Source organism: Macaca thibetana, chromosome 8 (genome assembly GCF_024542745.1).
Source record: "Macaca thibetana thibetana isolate TM-01 chromosome 8, ASM2454274v1, whole genome shotgun sequence".
Lineage (NCBI taxonomy): Eukaryota > Metazoa > Chordata > Mammalia > Primates > Cercopithecidae > Macaca > Macaca thibetana.
Window position 1 is genome coordinate 47,164,460 of NC_065585.1, and position 13,183 is coordinate 47,177,642.

Genomic DNA, 13,183 nt, shown 5'->3' on the forward strand with positions numbered 1-13,183 from the left:
CCACGCATGGAGAAGATAATGACATATTTAGCATAGTAATAAAAAGATGCAAAGGGAAAACACTAAAGATTTGTAAAGGGTAATAACTTGTGTTAAGTTTATTCTTTTGCTCCAAAGCTTCATTAAGTTACAGTCTAGGCCGGGAGTGGTGGCTCATGCCTGTAATTCCAGCACTTTGGGAGGCCGAGGCGGGTGGATCACCAGAGGTCAGGAGTTCGAGACCAGCCTGGCCAACATGGTGAAACCCTGTCTCTACTAAAAATACAAAAATTAGCTGGGCGTGGTGGCAGGTGCCTGTAATCCCAGCTACTCAGAAGGCTGAGGCAGGAAGAATTGCTTGAACCCGGGAGACGAAGGTTGCAGTGAGCCGAAATTGCACCACTACACTCCAGCCCGGGCGACAGAGCAAGACTCTGTCTCAAAAAAAAAAAAAAAAAAAAGTTTCAGTCTAAATATTGTTTTTGTAACTTCAGCTCCCTAAAGAGTTCTAGTAGAACCTAGTATTTGCAGGTTAAATTCACAAGTCATTATGTTGGGGATAGGGCATTCATGTCGTCTCAGGGTCTGAACGTCATGGAACATTAGCCGCTTGCTAGAGTGGAGTCAAAACGACTGAGCTAGCACCACCCCCTTCTAACAGTTCATTTCTCATTTCTCAAGAACCAAGGGACCATTAAATGAATCAATGGTGACACTGGGAACACTGAGATCGAGGAAGGCTAAACCCTGGCACATGGTCCAGTCTGTTTGTCACAGGAGTTGGCCATACCAGAGCCTGCATGGGCCTGTGTTAGCAGGCAACAATCCCCAGCTTCAACTTCCCCATGCTGGGCTCGACTCACCATCATGAAACTCTCCCAATCCCGGATATGGGTGCCTGCCGTCAGTCATCCAGTCCTATCTATGGCCACCCGCTTCTTAGTATCCCCTACAAAAACAGGAGCTGCTGATCTGACTTCCAACTTGTAGGACATTGATGGTGCTGCAATGATGAGTGATCAAGTCACTATACCTAAAAGTCAGAAACTCAGACTCTATAGCCAACTCCTGATCAAGCAATGCTTTTATTCCCTCTGACCATATGAATCCTGAAAACCCAGGGCATGCTACACACTCAAGGCAGTTAGAACACCTGTGTTTTAAACACCTGTGGCCAGGCGCGGTGGCTTGCGCCTGTAATCCCAGCACTTTGGGAGGCCAAGGCGGACGGATTACGAGGTCAGGAGATCGAGACCATCCTGGCTAATGCGGTGAAACCCCGTCTCTACTAAAGAATACAAAAAATTAGCCAGGTGTGGTGGCGGGCGCCTGTAGTCCCAGCTACTCAGGAGGCTGAGGCAGGAGAATGGCGTGAACCCAGGAGGCGGAGGTTGCAGTGAGTCAAGATTGCGCCACTGCACTCCAGCCTGGGCGACAGAGCGAGGCTCCATCTCAAAAAAATAAAAATAAATAAAAATAAAACACCTGTACATGCCTCGCAATGGCTGACTTGTATGCTGATAAAGCAGCCTTGGTGGAACACATGGGCTCTAGGACACCTGTGTACTTCTTCCATTGACTGAGATGTATTTTTATAAACATTGGTTCTCAAAGTGTGGTCTGTGAACCAACTGCATCAACTATCGCTTGAGAACTTGTCAGTAATGCCCATTCTCAGGCTGCATCCCAGACCTACTGATCAGAAGCTCTGGGAGTGGGACCCGGGAATACGTGTTTCAGCAAGCCCTCCAGGTGATTCTGAGGCATGCTAACATTTGAGAGCCATTGTTAGAGGCAAGGTTGCTTTTGTTTCCCAACCTGTATATGTCATTTGTACATGTTATTGTAAGTAATTTAAATATTATAAAAACTGGGCTGGGGCCAGACGTGGTGGCTCAAGCCTGTAATCCCAGCACTTTGAGAGGCCAAGGCAGGCGGATCACAAGGTCAGGAGTTCAAGACCAGCCTGTCCAACGTGGTGAAATCCCGTCTCTACTAAAAATACAAAAATTAGCTGGGCGTGGTGGCAGGTGCCTGTAATCCCAGTTACTCAGGAGGCTGAAGCAGGACAATCATTTGAATCTGGGAGTTGGAGGTTGCAGTGAGCCGAGATTGCGCCACTGCACTCCAGCCTGGGCGACAATGCGAGACTACACCTCAAAAAAAAAAAAAACAAAACTGGGCGGCTCACACCTGTAATCCCAACACTTTGGGAGGCCAAGGCAGTGGATCGCTTGAGTCCAGGAGCTCAAGACCAGCCTGGCCAACGTGGTGAAACCCCGTCTCTACTAAAAATACAAAAATTCGCCAGGTATGATGGTGGGCACCTGTTGTTGCAGTTACTTTGGAGGCTGAGGTGGGAGGATTGCTTGAGCCCGGGAGGCAGAGGTTGCAATGAGCTGAGATTGTGCCACTGCACTCCAGCCTGGGTGACAGAGTGAAACTCTGTCTCAAAATAAATAAATAAATAAAATAAAAACCAATAAAATATAAGCACTAAAAGAAATTGAGATTTTAAAAATAAAAATTATGTTGAAAGCTTTGGAAAAAATTAAAGCAATTTGCTAACCAAAATTGCTATAGAACCAGGCATGGATGAAATAAATGTAAAACATTGGGAAATTTTCCACTAAAATTTACAAGAGTTCTGCTGTTAGATTGCTTTACAGATGTCTTGAAATCATTGCTCCAATTTAAAGGAACCAAAACTAAAAAATCATAGACAATACATTATGGGTATGGTTTATGCAAAAAATATTTTTATATAATCCCAGCACTTTGGAAGGCCAAGGCAGGCAGACTGCTTGAGCCCAGGGGTTCGAGACCAGCCTGGGATATATAGCAAGACCCCATCTCTACAAAAAATACAAAAATTAGCTGGACGTGGTGGTGTGTACCTGTGGTCCCAGCTACTTGGGAGGCTGAGGTGGGAGGATTGCTTGAGTTTGGGAGATTGAGGCTGCAGTGAACCAAGACCACGCCACTGCACTCCAATCTAGGCAATAGAATTACACCCTGTCTCAAAAAAAAAAAAAAAAAAAAGATTTGTAAATATATTTTTTCTTCAACTTAAAATTAGTATTTTTAAAAAGCATAAAAGTGATTTTTACTAAGTATACGTTTATGTGTTTTAAACAAAAATAAAATGACTAGCATGGGTTTGCACATGTAGTTTTTTAGGATTCCCCTTTCTGAATGATATTTTCCATTAATTCAGCTAACCACAGGCCCAATTCATGGGATAAGAGAGCTTCTCTGGATCTTGACTCTCATGTTTTTGCTCTTTGTGTATACAGATCTCTGGGGAACTAAGGGGGAGGATGTGATTGGCAAGGCAGGATTCACGCATTCCTGGGTCCCAAGTCTCTGGTCTATAGAACTCCAAGGTGTCAAATCTCATCTCAGTTTGAGATCCACCCACTGATGCACTGCTAGGCTTCTGGAGACAGCAGATGAGGCCATCAGTGCAGCGGTTAGACATGAAGAACCCCCTGCCACGCACGTGAACCTAACAGTTTGTTAAGGCCAAGAGAGTTCTAGTGCATTCAGCTCTAATGTTATTTGCCAAGTGGTTTGGGTTCTTTGCACAACTTCCTTGGTTGCAAAATTGTACTCATAAAAAGAGAGGTCAAGATTAGGGAGCCAGATGTATGGAGGTGACCTTGTGCGTAACTCAATGATGGCTCTATTGTTTCAAGTTCTCATCTACTTCAACAAAATCTGTTCTCAGTCATTTATGCCTGAAATTTCTCCACTCTTGTTTACAAATGGAAAGAGTAATTCCCCAGCTGTAGCTCTTTAGCCCTCCAGATCACAAGTGCTAAGATCCCAGAGTCAGAAGTCAGTCTTGCCACATTCATTCTCTGCCCAATGTGTGAGAAATCACTCCACTGTCTCTAAGAATACATGATACCTTGCTGCCAGTAATAAAACCCTAAAATCAATGATTTCTGATTTATAAGCTGGTCCAATTATAAGGTTTTCTCAGCAGGACTCAGTCTGCAAGGGTATGGCATTAGCAGAAACAGGATACTTTAGAGAGGAGCACTTGGATTTTAAAGTTTTTTGATAACAAAGTAAGAAAAACAAAATTTGTCATCTAGAGAAATGGTAGAACCAATTTACTTGCTGAGCATACATTAGACACACACACACAGTCAGACTCACAAAACCTCTCCTCTGCACGGCATAATTGGAATTCCAAATGCAGGATTTAAAACCCAGAGAAAACTTCTTTTATTTTCCTTCTGTCTTCCTTTTTTTTTTTTTTTTTTTTTTTTGAGACAGGCTCTCATTCTGTCACCCAGGCTGAAATGCAGTGGCACAATCACGACTCACTGCAACCTCGGCCCCCCAGATTCAAGCCATCCTCCCACTTCAGCCTCCCAAGTAGCCGGGACTACATGCATGTCCCACAATGCCTGGCCAATTTCTTTATATATTTTTGGTAGAGATGGGGTTTGGCCATTAGCTGGGAGTGGTGGCACACACCTCCTTGGGCTCAAGCAATTCTCCCACCTCAGCCTCCTGAATAGCTGGGCCTACAGGTGTGTGCCACCACCCCCAGCTACTTTTTGTTATTTTTGTAGATACAGGGTTTCACCATGTTGACCAGGCTGGTTTCAAACCTGAGCTCAAGAGATCTGCCCGCCTCGGCATCCCAAAGTGCTGGGATTACAGGCTTGAGCCACCATGCCTGGTCTGACTTTTTTTTAAATAAACAAAAATGACTTTATAATTTAAAAATCAGTCAATGGGGAAAATATTTTTTATAAAACATGAATGCATGAGACTGCGATCAACCTCAGTCAGTGCTTCAAGAAAATGTATTTCAAGTCCAGTCTGTGAAAGATGAAAAGTACAAGTGGTTCTGCCCTCAAGGGTTTACAATCTGCCTGCGTAGATAAGATGCAAACAGGACCAAAGTTCCCCCAAAATAAAAGGCAGTTTGTAAACACCAGGTGAGTAAGTACAGCAGAAAATTCATGTTCAGAGATCAAGATAAAGGGTCTTTGAAAAACAGTTTTGGATGGCAATGAATGTGACTTTAGTGGCAGCTGATGAATTATAAATTCAGGGACTCCACTAAAGCAAAGGAGGTTCTTAGTCAGCAATCCACCATTGAATATGGAAATAAATTCAGGACTGCCAATGGTGAAATGAGCTCTCAGGGAGTTGGAACTCTGGTGCTGGAATTGAACGTTCCACTTACTCAAACATGTGGAAATCTGTAAAAAAATGCTGAGTCCATGACTAAGAACTGAATTTTCATGCAGGTCACAGTAATAATTCAGGGATGAATCAAAGTGAAACTGGCCCAATTGTCTCACAGAACTGATGTTTACAGTTTATTTTGAATAAACATAGAAATTTACCTTTCCAGTCTTGAAACTTGAGAAAATTACATTTGTTTTATCTGAGAACCCTTCTCAAGAAACAAACCATCAGGCCTCCCTGACAGTATCAAGGAGCTGAAACTTACTAGATCACTGCATCTGCACAATGACATGCCAGACCCCTCACCATTTATGATTGCCTAACCAACCACCTGCTGCATGTTGACAAACTCCTCTTCCATACTCCTCCCTAATTCCTGTTTTCCCCCATATGGTTATTATATACATTTATTCCCTGTTATATAAACCCCTAATTTTTATTTTATTTTATTCTGAGGCAGGGTCTCACTCTGTCATCCAAGCTGGAATGCAGTGTTGCAATCATGGCTCACTGCAGCCTCAACCTCCCAGACTCAAGCAGTCTTCCCTCCTGAGTAGCTGGGACTACAGGTGTGCACCACCACACCCAGCTGATTTTTTTATTCTTTTCAGAGACAGGAGTCTCACTATATTGTCTAGGCGGGTCTCAAACTCTTGATCTCAAGTGATCCTCCCACCTTGCCTCTCAAAGTGCTGGGATTACATGCATAAGCCACCACATCCAGCCTAAGCCCCAATTTTAGTCAGTCAGGGAGATGGATTTGAGACTGATCTCCCATCTTCTTGGCACCTGATTGAAACCTTCTTTCCTGGTAATACTTGTTGTCTCAGCGATTGGCTTTCTGTGCAACAAGCAAAAGGACCTAGACTGAACCCCTAATGTTTTGGTAACAAAAGAAGTACTAGAACCACTGCTATGAAAGTGTTGAAACTGAAAACCTACCGCATAAATTCACTAGTAGCTGTGAGGTAGGAGGCAGGACTTGACTCCAGAGGCGGGGCAGAGACATCAGACCAGATTGAGAACTAGCTAAAACAGGGCTGGGGTGAAAGCAGCCTTCAGACAGGTCCACCAGTGTGCCGTGTCAATTTACTGTTGCTATGGCAACACCTGGGCGTTACCATCCCTTTCTGTGGCAATGACCCAATGATTACTACCCCTTCCCTAGGAAGTTCTGCATAAACCTCCCCTTAATCTGCATGCAATTGAAAGTGGGTATAAATACGACTACAAAACTGCCTAAGCTGCTATTCTCTGCCTACAGGGTAGCCCTGCTCTGCAAGAGCAGTCACGGAGCTATAACACTTTCTCTTCAATAAAGCTGTTTTCTTCTACCTCTGGCTTGCCCTTGAATTCTTTCCTGGGCAAAGCCAAGAACCCAGGTAGGCTAAGCTCCACTTTGGGACGTGCCTGCCCTGCATCAGCTGGACATGCTTAACTTCTACCAAATTTCTTTAAATAAATAGTTTGAACCTGCTGCCCACACTTTCTCATCACCCACTCCCTGACTTTTGAAATCTGCCCTTTACCCATCCCCCCTTTGCCATTATCAATGGCCTCCTGGTCACCCTTGTGTTCCTCAAGCCTAGCAAAGTCCCTGGCAGAGTTCTGAAATGTTTGCAGACGTGAATCTGTGACTCAAGTTGATGGCTTTTTCTCTAAGTCCTGTTACCTTTGGCCATGCTGGAGCATGACATTAATATTGATCTGGCCAAGAAATTATCTTCCTATCATGTTCCATGATTCTTCTGTCTCTCCCCCAGCCTTCGGCTACTTCTTCATGAATATTTTTCCTGCCCCCACTTCCTGCTTCCTACATGTGGCTGCAATCCAAGGCTCAGTCCTTCACTCTCTTCTCGCTCCATACTTCACTATATACAGGATATTATGATAATAGGTGTTGTAATAATGATGCTAAGTTCCTAGAGTATACTGGGAACGTCACTCACTATCTTATTTAATCCCATAAAAACTTACAATGTAGATATTATTATTCTACATTATGGGTGAGGAAAATAAGGCTCAGAAATTAAAGACTTAAAGACATGTGCTTAGTGGTATGGTCTGGATGTTTGTGTCCTCCAAATCTCACATTGAAATGTGATCCCCCCGAGGTCAGGAGCTACAGACCATCCTGGCTAACATGGTGAAACCCCATCTCTACTAAAAATACAAAAAAATTAGCCGGGCGTGGTGGCGGACACCTGTAGTCCCAGCTACTTGGGAGGTTGAGGCAGGAGAATGGCATGAACCCGGGAGGTGGAGCTTGCAGTGAGCCGAGATTGTGCCACTGCACTCCAGGGTGACAGAGCAAGACCCGTCTCCAAAAAAAAAAAAAAGAAAGAAAGAAAAGAAATGTGATCTCCTATGTTAGAAGTGGACCCTGGTAGGAAGTATTGGATCACAGGGATAGATCTCCCAGGTGGGCTTAGCACCACCTCCTAGGTGATGAGTGAGTTCTTGCTCAGTTAGTTCACATGAGACCTGGTTGTTTAAAAGAGTGTGGCACCTCCCCACGCCCCAATTCTCACTCTTGCTCTTGTCATGTGACATACTTGTTCCCCCTTAGGCTTTTGCCTTGATTGTAAACTTTCCGAGGCCCTTACCAGAAGCAGAGGCCAATGCCATGCTTCTTGTACAGCCTGCAGAACTGTGAGCCAATTAAACTTTTTCTTTTTAAAATAAATTACCCAGTCTCAGGTACTCCTTTATAGCAATGTAAGCAGCCTAACACAGAAAACTGGTACTGAGAGTGGGGTGTTGCTATTGACACACTTGAAAGTATGGAAGCAGCTCTGAAACTGGGTAATGGGCAGAGGTCAGATGAGTTTGGAGGGCTTAGGAGAAGACAGGAAGATGAAGGAAAGTTTGGAACTTCTTAGAGACTTGTTAAGTGGTTGTGACCAAAATGCTGATAGATATGGACAGTAAAGGCCAGGCTGATGGGATCTCAGATAGAAATGAAGAATTTATTGGGAACTGGAGTAAAGGTCACCAATTCTATGCCTTAGCAAAGATCTTAGCTGTGTTGTGTTCATGCCCTAGGGATCTGTGGAAGTTTGAATTTAAGAGTGATGACCTAAGGTAGCTATCTGGTGGAAGAAATTTCTAAACAGCAAAGCATTCAAGCCTATGATCAGACATGGGAGCAAATAAATAAAGTTGGAACTTATATGTAAAAGGGAAGCAGAACGTACAAGCTTGGAAAATTTGCAGCCTAGCCATGTGGCAGAGAAAGAAAAAGCATTTTTGGGAGAGGAATACAAGCAGGCTGTGGAGCAACCACTTGCTAGAGAGATTAGCATAACTAAGAGGGAGTTAAGTGCGAATATCCAAGACATGGGAAAAAGGCCTCAAAGGCATTTCAGAGATCTTCTAGGCAGCACCCCACGCCCCCATCAAAGGCCCAGAGGCTTACGGAAAACAAATGGTTTGGGGAGCCAGGTCCAGGGCACCACTGCCCTGTGTAGCCTCAGCACACTGCTCCTCACATCCAGGCTGCTCCAGCTCCAGCCATGCCTCACAGGGCCCCAGGTACAGCTTGGGCTGCTGCTCCAGAGAGTACAAGCCACCATAAACCTTAGAGGCTACCATGTGGTGTTAAGTCTGTAGGCACACAGAACGCAGGCATGAAAGAGGATTGGCAGCTTCTCCCTAGACTTCAGAGGATGTCTTGGAAAGCCTGGATGTCCAGGCAGAAGCCTGCTGCAGGGGCGAAGCCTCATAGAGAGATTCTACTAGGTCAGTGCCAAAGGGAAATGTAGGGTTGGAGCTCTCATACAGAGCCCCTACTGGGGCACTGCCTAGTGGAGCTGTGGAAAGGGAGCCACCACCCTCCTGACTTGAGAATGGTAGTAGAGCCTCTGGCAGTTTGCAACCTTAGCATGCAAAAGCCATGAGCACCCAACAACCTGTCAGGGCAGCCTCAGGGGCTATACCCTGCAACCACAGGGGCAAAGCCAACCAAGGCCTTGGGGGCCCACCCCTCCCAACAGTATGCCTTGGATGCAGGACATGGAGTCAAAGGAGATTGTTTTGGAGTTTTAAAATGTAATGACTGCCCTGCTGGGTTTCAAAGTTGTATGGGCCTATCACCCTTTCTTTTGGCCAATTTCTCCCTTTTGAAATGAGAATATTTATCCAATGCCTATAACACGTTGTACCTTGGAAGTAAATAACTTTTTTTTTTTTTTAATCTCACAGGCTCATCAGTGGAAGGCTTTCATCTCTAGATAAAACTTTGGACTTTGGAGTTTGAGACTTTTGAGTTAAGGCTGGAACAAGTTAAGACTTTGGGGAACTATTGCAAAGGCATGATTGTATTTTGAAATGTGAGAAGGACATGAGATAGGGGGGGCCAGGAGTGGAATAACATGGTTTGGATGTTTGTTGCCTCCAAATCTGATGTTGAAATGTGATTCCCAATGTTGGAGGTGGGGCTTAGTGGGAGGTATTGGATCACAGCAGTGGATCCCTCATTAGTGGCTTAGTGTCATCATCTTGGTGATGAGTGATTTCTCGCTCAGTTAGTTCATGTGAGATTTGGTTGGTCTTAAAACAGTGTGTCACCTCCCCCCAACTCTTGCTCCTGCTCTCACCATGTGACATTGCCTGCTTCGCCTTCACCTTCTTCCATGATTGGAAGTTTCCTGAGGCCCTCACCAGAAGCAGACGCTGGCACTACGCTTCCTATACAGCCTGCAGAATCATGAGCTAATTAAACCTTTTCTTTTAGCTAATCTCAGGTATTCTTTTTATAGCAATGCAAATGGCCTAACACACCTAGCAAATAGCAGAGTTGGGATTTCAGCTCAGATAGCACTGTTTTAAAGGTCCAGATGCCCTCAAAACAAATGAACCAATACATAAATATTTAAAATAGAAAATAACTGAAAATTCAGAAATAAACTATGCTGCTTCCTGACTGCAGCATTGACTCTAACCTCTCTCTGTCATGTTAATGCTGAGTTTTCTGCTTCCTCTTGACATGTTCTTGTGGTGTCTGACCTGAATTCAAAATTCACCTTGTCTATGACTACTAATTATCACCCCAACCTTTTTTTTTTTTTTTTTTTTTTTTTTGAGACAAGGTCTTCCTCTGTTGCCCAGGCTAGTGTGCAGTGGCACTATCATGGCTCATTATAGTCTCAACATCCTGGGCTCAAGCAATCCTCCCACTTCAGCCTCTTGAGTAGCTGGGACTTCAGGTGTGCACCACCATGCCCAGCTAATTTCTTAATTTTTTTGTAGATACGGGCCTTGCTTTGTTGCCCAGGCCTGTCTAGAACTCCTGGTCTCAAGCAATTCTCCCACCATGGCCTCACAAAATCCTAGGTTTACAGGCATGAGCCACCACACTTGGCCTTATCTTTTTGAAAATCTTTTCCATCACTCTTCTATCACTGTTGCCATCACTCTCAGAGTCATGGAAGCTCAAGATCATAGAGTCTTTTTTTTTTTGAGGGAAGGTCTCGCTCTGTTGCCTAGGCTGGAGTAAAGTGGTGTGAACATGACTCACTGTAGCCTTGATCTCCTGGACTCAAGCAATCTTCCCACCTCAGCCTCCCAAGTAGCTGGAACCACAGGCACGTGCCAACATGCTTGGCTAATTTTTTTTTTTTTTTTTTGAGACGGAGTTTTGCTCTTGTTGCCCAGGCTGGAGTGCAATGGCACAACCTTGGCTCGCTGCAACCTCTGCCTCCCGGGTTCAAGTGATTCTCCTGCCTCAGCCTCTAGAGTAGCTGGGACTACAGATGACCAGCACCATGCCCGACCAATTTTGTATTTTTTTTTTTAGTAGAGCCGGGTTTCCTCATGTTGGCCAGGCTGGTCACAAACTCCAGACCTCAGGTGATCTGCTTGCCTCAGCCTCCCAAAGTGTTGGGATTATAGGCATGAGCCACCGCATCCAGTCATGCCCAGCTAATTTTTTTATTTTTTGGTAGAGATGAGGTCTCACCATGTGGCCCAGGTTGGTCTTGAACTCCTGGGCTTAAGCAATCCTCCTACCTAGGCCTCCCAAAGTACTAGGATTACAGACATGAGCCACAGTACCTGGCCTAGAGTTACTTTTGACTTTTCCTTGTTCCGTTTATGTATAGCACCTCCTTTCATTCCTTACTGTCTCCCTCTCCTTTCCTATAGTCACACCTCAAATCCTGGCTGGCTCCTGTCCTCTCTCACCTGATAACTGCCACGGTCCCCTATCTGGTATTCCCACTTCTTGTCATCCTTCTCCTGGAATATACCCTGCGATTCCCCATGAGGTTACACTTCCTAAAAATGAAGCTTTGCATTTGTCACCCAAATATAAACCTTTCAGTGGCTCTTCTTCAGAGATAAAATCTAGGCTTTACATCTGATTTTCAAAACCCTGAACAATCCAGTTCCTTCTGCTGTCTTCAGCTTCATCTCTACTTCATGCATACAGGAATTCTCTGCTGAGCTTAACAGTTTAAGTCAAAATTGGACAGCCTTAACTAGGGTGATTATGTAATTTACCATCCAAACTGGAACCATTTTCAAAGTGAAAATATGTGCCATCAAGAAATGAGGTCAGCTGGGTAAGAAATGGGGTCAGCCGGGTGCAGTGGCTCATGCCTGTAATCCCTGCACTTAAGGAGGCTGAGGCAGGTGGCTTGCTTGAGCTCAGGAGTTCAAGACCAGCCTGGGCAACATAGCGAGACCCCATCTCTACCAAAAATACAAAAAATTAGCCAGATGTGTGGTATGCACCTGCGGTCCCAGCTACTTGGGAGTCTGAGGTGGGAGGATCGTGTGAGCCTGGGGGGCGGAGATTGCAGTGAGCCGAGGTCACGCCACTGCACTCCAGTCTGGGTAACAGAGTGAGACCCTGTCTAAAAATAAAAAGAAATGGCATCAAGTGAGGTGGCTCACACCTGTAATCCCAACACTTTGGGAGGCCTAAGGCAGGAGGATCATTTGAGCCCAGGAGATTGAGACCAGCCTAGACAATGTACAGAGACCCTGTCTCTAAAAAAAATAAATTAGCCGGGCACAGTGGTGCACACACATGGTCCCAGCTACTCAGGAGGCTGAGGTGGGACTATTACTTGAGCCCAGGTGATCGAGGCTGCAAAGCTCTGATCATGGCCTGGACAACAGAGCAAGACTCAAAAAAAAAAAGAAAAAAAAAAGAATTGGTCCACAGGACATAAACTGGTATTACCCTATATTAACTGGGAGGTATGATCACTCTGTTCTTAATGTTACCTTGCCATCTAAACACAGGCCACCTCAGATCAGCTACTAATGGTATATGTCCAGAGTCCTCACCAGTCTCTTCTCTCCTCTAAATTTTCTGCTCTAAGTCTGGTATCTGGAGTCTCCATCTTTGATAAGCCCCTTCCAGCCCTCAGGTTAGGCCACCTGGTTAGCTTTCAGTTTGGCCTTCTCACTGTAACAGACTCTCTGACCTACCAGCTCCCGGGAGCTGGCCCTGCCCCTCCCAGGCCAGCCTTAGCTCTAATGCTTGAAGAGCATTGCCACCTCCACAGTCACTGCCCTTCATATCTCCCCCTGCCTTGGACATTTGTCCAATTGCCACCCTTCCTTCACACTCAGATCTTCCAGCCTAGCCATTAGGATGTCTCTCTCTGACTTTCTGTGGCCTCTATTTTCTCTATCATTTGCTTTGCACTCACCATAGCCCTATTGAGCAGCAAATAACCTTGTGGGATTTAGTTTGGAGTCCCTAAGAAAGGCTACTGGCAACAAAGGTCCTGGCTGCTTAATCATCTCACTCCCAGCCTGTAACAGATCGGGTGCTTGGTGAATCACTACAAAGGGCATTGGGGAAAGGTGGTAAGGCTGGTGATGCTAGGATCATCTGACGGAGGAGACCTGGGTTGCAATGGGATGCAGTCTCTCCCATTTTCCCACTCTTCGGAGTGGATCCCCTCTGAGAAAATGCAGACATTCTTATACGCAAACAAGCAGCCACAGAGAGACGCCCATCTCTAATAAA

The 13,183-nt window shown here is 45.1% G+C and overlaps 2 protein-coding genes across 5 annotated transcripts in view; both read right to left on the reverse strand.

The window, feature by feature from the left end:
- The window catches only part of ERICH5 (glutamate rich 5), a 700,842-nt gene that overhangs the window by 113,871 nt on the left and 573,788 nt on the right, over window positions 1-13,183 (reverse strand). The window contains exon 1 of one of the 2 annotated variants that reach the window (XM_050800617.1): window positions 9,769-9,772. The exons of the other annotated variant lie outside the window; for it this stretch is intronic. The gene's annotated coding sequence lies outside the window, so the exon portion shown is untranslated. Of the gene's footprint in view, window positions 1-9,768; window positions 9,773-13,183 lie in introns of those variants that run through there. 2 annotated transcript variants of the gene reach the window in all.
- The window catches only part of MATN2 (matrilin 2), a 167,977-nt gene that overhangs the window by 59,784 nt on the left and 95,010 nt on the right, over window positions 1-13,183 (reverse strand). The gene's annotated exons all lie outside the window — the stretch shown is intronic.